Source organism: Drosophila pseudoobscura, chromosome X (assembly GCF_009870125.1).
Source record: "Drosophila pseudoobscura strain MV-25-SWS-2005 chromosome X, UCI_Dpse_MV25, whole genome shotgun sequence".
NCBI lineage: Eukaryota > Metazoa > Arthropoda > Insecta > Diptera > Drosophilidae > Drosophila > Drosophila pseudoobscura.
In genome coordinates this window covers 6,595,289-6,601,170 of record NC_046683.1, presented here as the reverse complement: position 1 = coordinate 6,601,170, position 5,882 = coordinate 6,595,289, and positions in this window count along the sequence as shown.

The following is a 5,882-nucleotide window of genomic DNA, read 5'->3' as shown; positions in this document are numbered from 1 at the left end:
GTGGAAGGGAAGGAGGTCTCTAATCCTGCCCCCATTTTCACTTTCTCCTTCTCCCAACTCGTGCTTTAACTCTCCGTCTCCATATCTCTCTACATCTTGCGCTGAGTGGCAGAGAGCAAGTCGCATTTTCCAGGGAAATCCAACAGCTGTTAAAAGTGTCATTAGACGAAAAATATGCCAGAGACAAAGTCTTTAGTCCTTTGTGTCCTTTTTCTCCTCTCTATTGCTTTCTGTCTGTATCTGTATCTGTCCTTCATTTAAAGGCAAAGTGCAACAGGCATTTGGGAACAACATCATTTCCAGAAATCAGTTCCTCGATATCAAATGCCAACCATTCTCGTTCTGTTTCCCTCTGATTGTCTCTGTTTTCTTACGTCTTTTTACTGTATTCTCTTACTATTAAATCTCGATCGTTTCCGAATGGAAAATTTAATTTAGTTTCAATGTAGAACGCAGTGGACTACGAGAGCATAAGTGTATCTGGGGGGGGAGTGGGTGGTCGACGTGTACCACAAATCTATATTTACGATTATGGAAGTTTATGGATACCACTGTGGCTACGTTTTAGTGTCATTCAGCGCTGGGCTGTAAACGGCACCGCCTTGACGACCCACCGGCATTGCTGCGGGGTGTGGGGTGGGGTCCTAATGACAAATGCCTATAAAATGGTCACACACGCAAGGACCTCCCCCGCTTCTGTTGATGGTGGGGGGCTCTGTTGAAAGTGAAATTGTCATAAAAAGTGAAGGGCAACTGGGGAACGTCATCGGGGGGACCACCAGCTCACATGTCAAGGTAATTTGGGCGCACTTTTTGCACTCGTCCCTGTTTTATGGGCGAATTCAAATAGTTCTTCCCCCAGCCGCTGCCCACGCCCCACGCCCTGCCCACACACGCACACATATGTAATTACTTAGTTTATTATATTGCAAGTATATCCAAGTGGACCAACAGACCGAGAGTCCGCCCCACCGACTCACGCGCCACCGCCTTTCCCTTTTTATAGTTTGGCAAATCGTAAAAACTTTTACAACATTTACATGCAATGCCAAGGGGGTGGGGGTGGGGGTTTGGTTGTGGGGAAACTCTGGGGTGTTGGTAGTGTGTGGTGGTAGGGCAGAGTTGCCTCTGGACCAGGGTTGTCGCCGCAAAAGTTTGCACTACACTTGTTCGCTCTCTATTTGTCTTTTGGCGAACCCCCTAGATGGCCTCCGCCATCGCCTCCGTCTACACCATCACCACCGCACTGACGATGCTTTTTCAATTACTCAGGCAAGGGTCCTGGGACAGGACTCCTGCTCCACTCCACTCCACTCCGCACCCCTCCTCCTGGTGACCAATTGAGTCGCCACTTAAGTCGCCTGACCAAAAAATCATTAACTATTTTAATTTCAGTTTGCAAATTCCATGCAATTTAAATGCGAACAGAGCCAGTGGCAGGGGCGTAGTCAGGCGAAAGGCGGGCTTTCCACTGTGTATGTGTGTGTGTGTGTGTGTGTGTGCACTTTGGCCAAAATGCTAAGCAAATACAATTAAAGCGTCTCAGAAAAAAGCCAATAATTAAAAATGCACAAAACCAAAAGTGAACACCGACCCAACCCAAAAAACGAACAAGAATCCAGCAGTAGTTGAGAAGGGAATAAGAAAGGAACACGAAGGAGTAGGAGAATCTGAAGAAATAGAAGAATACATATGTATGTATCTGGTGATGGAGAAAGGAAGACGAGGCAGCAGCAAAAATCTGTAGGCAGTGAAGTAGAATGGAACCAGAAAAGAACAAAGGTAACCTAGGAAAAGGACATGTAGAAGGAAATAAGCCGGAGCACGACAGTCCGAAGAGAAAGAAGGAGATACCACAGTCGTAGATGGAATATGTAGATGTTAATGTTAAGGAAGAAAGCCAAGCGTAAGTCAGTCAAAAGGATGGCTGAGTCCAAAGTAAACTCATTCGTTGGCTTAGCTCAAAGTTCGAAAACTCTATTAAAAGTCCGAAAACTCGAAAGGGGTTAGCTGTAAGCTGGTGCTGGAAAGGGTCGATAGGCATTCCTCAGAGAGCAATCGCAGCATCACAGGAATATAAGATTACAGATTGAGGAATTTTCGAGTCTCTTAACTGGAAATTTGATCAGAACTGAATGCCTATTCAGATCCAAACTGAGACTTAAACAGGCAGAGCATCAGATATCAGAGGCAAGTCGTCACAGGTAACGCTTAGTGCTCACCATTCACTTCTTTCCACAAGTCGGGGTCACCACTTTTAAAAGTTCTTTCTTTCTCTCGTCTGGGAGGTGACATTTTGATACATCTAAATCTCCTCCCCCACTTTTCCGGGGATCTCTACTGTAGTCGGCTAATCTAATCGAACGCTTCCATCAATGGAGGGCTAGTTAAGACAATCATGCAACCCGCGGAAAACGAAGCGGACACGGACACGGACATGGCATATTTTCCACACAGTTACTCGCGTTAATTTCCAAGGTATCAGCAGTGTTCAGGGGTTCGGATGCCGACTGGCAAACAACAACAAGAAAATAGACAAAGAGGCGGAAAAAAGGGTCACCGTTACCGCCGACGTCGCCGTCCGCTTCCGGTTGTGTCTCACGCGTTTTTATTTACTCGACGCGTTTTTCTCATTATTTTGGTCAGGTGGCTTGAGGTTTTTCAATCCCTTTTCTTTTTTTATTTTTATGCTGCATACTTTCCGGAAAAAGCGGTGCGGTCGCGACGAGGCCCAGGGTCAAATGGGATGGGCGTAAGGGGCAACGCCTTCTAACCCAAAAGCCAAAACATAGCCCAGACCCCAACCCCCGCGCCCGGACCCCCTCCCAACGACAGGGCAATGGTAATAATTTAAAATTAAAATTTTCTTTTCAGTTCTTTTCTTCCTCGTTCTGCACTCTGTTCTCTCGGTGCTCTCCGTCCTCTTCTGTCGTGTCCATGTCCGTGTCCGTGTCCTTTCCCGCCGCTTAATCGGATAATGCGAATTTTTGTAATCGAAGTTTGTCGAGTCCTTGTAGCCCCGTTGTCCTGTTGTCCCGGCCCGCTGTGGTGTACATGACTTGAGTCAATATATGCAGTATTTTATGAAAAGTTAACCCTTTTTTCCAGACCAGTCCCCAACTCCCACTCCGACTTCTTTCCCAGGTTGATTTGCATGCGACCAAGTCGAGTCCTCATCCGCAGCCGAAGCCGAAGCCACGGCGCGACTTTTGTTTTAATGTCAGCTCGGGCGGGCGACGTCGCTGCTCAATTGTCTAACATTATCTGATTTAGCGTTTAATGCCTAACCCTTGCTTTGCCTGCCACTGCCGCCGCCTGCCGCTCGCCTGGATACCGCCTCGGCTACAGGATGCGCCCACAAGGACGACACACGCGCTCTGCCATTAAGCAGGCAAGGGCAGAAAAAAAACCAAGCGAGAGGGTAAGACTTTGTTGGTGGCTTCGAAGCTTTAGATACCCTTTAACTAGTCCCCCCCAATACCAAATATCGAATATATGTATCCGTACGATCTAAACGTTTCCTGCTAAAATATATCTTTACTCAGTTACAGGCCGATATTTGTATACCCAAGGACTTGCTTTGCTGCTACGATATAGGCTCGTAAATGCCTTATTTTCTACATGGCAAACCTCTGGTAGTGTCATCATACCCTGTCCAAGAGGAGGGTACAAGCAGAACAGAAAGCAGAGGTGGAGGCAGGCGCAAGGATAACGAATTAAAAAATTAAAAATCGAAAGGCAACGACGACAAGGACAACAACGAGACGACAACAGAAAAGGTGGAAAAAAACCCCCACATACACACACACATACACACACACATAGAGAACACACACTCTATCGTCGAGAAAGGGGTGGAAGATGATTAGGTGAGGGGGCTGCCTGATGTGCCGCCGCTGATTAGGCAACGCTCCGGGGCCCAGGCAGGAGGAAGAAGGCAGGAGGCAGCGCGGCATAATTAAAACTCGCAGCGCCGTGTAATAAATGCCGAGGCAGGCACGGCCAATAAATAGCAACAACAAGAACAAGAGCCAGAGCCGGAGCCAGAACTGGGAAACGGAAACGGCATCGGAGCAACCCTTTGACAGCAGCCACAACCTTCTCAGAGCCAGAGTCAGAGCCGGAGCCGGAGCCAGCAGCAGAGGCAGAACCAACCCCTGACAGTCCGAAGGAAATAAAAGAAACAATCGAATTTTAATCAATTCGCACACCATCCTCGCCTTGGAGTTCAGTTCCCATTTCATTTGCATTTGCATTTGGGCTTTGTCTCTAGGCAACCAAGCGTTGGCCCACAGAATCCACAGACCCAGACCCAGTCCCCGATCCAAACTCCAAAGAGAACTTGGGCCAATCCCAATCCCAGCCAAAAAAGAGCCAACAGCTAACACAATGTACTAAGGGTATAATCCTGATCTCTCAACCCTGCCTGATCCACGAGCAGGTTGAATGCTTCACGCCCTTGCAGGAGCCCTCCCAGGGGTTGCCTAATGGGAGTTTGGGGGCTTCGCAAAGGGTGCTCGTTGGATGGCCTTTGAATGGGAATTGGTGCCGGAGTGTTTCGATGGAATCGATGAGCTCCCCAGTTCTTTGAGAGCATCTCAAGTGATTCTTTCAATGGAGATTGGTGCAGAAGTGGTTCAATGAGTTCGATTGATGATTCTCTTATGGTACTCTCCGAACCAGAAAAGAAGGGCGCACAATATTTACTGTGGACTCTCCCCGGGAGCTGTTGAAGTCGTGCCACATTGCATTGTGTTTGGGGCCATTTGCTTTGGCAATTTCTATTCATTGCAAGTCATCAGCTCCCCGGCTGCTCGGCTCTGTCTACACATTGCACTTGACTTCTTCTTTTTTTTTATTTTTACTATCATTTCCACTGCCTTCTTCAGCCACATTTCTATGCGGACTTTCAGGGTCCGGCCCTGAACAGAGCCATCATCTGCCGGGGCCCTGGTCCTGCGCATCGCCCCTCTGCCTGTTATTGCGGCTCATCATCTTTCGGCTGCCGAGTGGAGGCTGACATAGCTATTCCCTCATTCTATACCATTCTTCTGGCCATCCTCCAGCTCCAGCTCATCCTCCAGTATAGTCCACAGTCCACAGTCCAATCCCCATTCTTGTAGCTTCCATTGCTCGTTCCTCTAGCTGGATGCTGATGCTGCTGCTGCTGTTATTTATAATTTTCGTTTATTTGCATTCGCATCCAATTTGTTTGTTCGTTCCCGGACTGCTGTTCTGTTCCGGCTGCTCTGCTACCTGGTCTGTCGTTTTTTATTCCGCTCTCATGTAGAAGGGAGTCGCCTTCTCCTTCTCCTTCTCCGTCTCCGTCTCCTTCGCCTAGCCCCACATTCCACATACATTTCTACTACTTTCGACTTGTATTTTTCCGTTGTTGTTGTTCTCTGTGTGTCCGTCCGTGTCTGCCTTCAACCATTTTACGCCATTATCAACGTCATCGTCGTTCTCGTTCTCATCTGAATCCGAATCCTCCATCCTCCATGCTCCATTCTCGTTCCTATTTGCGTTGGTATCTTCTGTTTTGGGTCCGTGGATCGTCCATGGAGCCTGGCATTGTTGGGGCTTGGTGCCCAGGCGCTCACCTTTCCCAGTTGTTGTCCCATTGTTGTCGCTGAGTCCTCCTTCTGGGCCCCCATTTCTATATCCCACCCATCTCTACCGTCCCTTTCCGGAGGCCATCTCCGCCGCCTGTCCAGCTGTCAGGGCATATTATTGGTGTGCGGAAAATGTTCGCGTAATTGGAATGTTGACATTCGTATTTGTGAAAAGGGAGGAGCTCCAGCTCTCATCCATCCAATCCAAACATCTGGGTGACATGACTCCTATCAAAGTGCATCAAATAGCCTCGTTCTGACGCCCAGCAA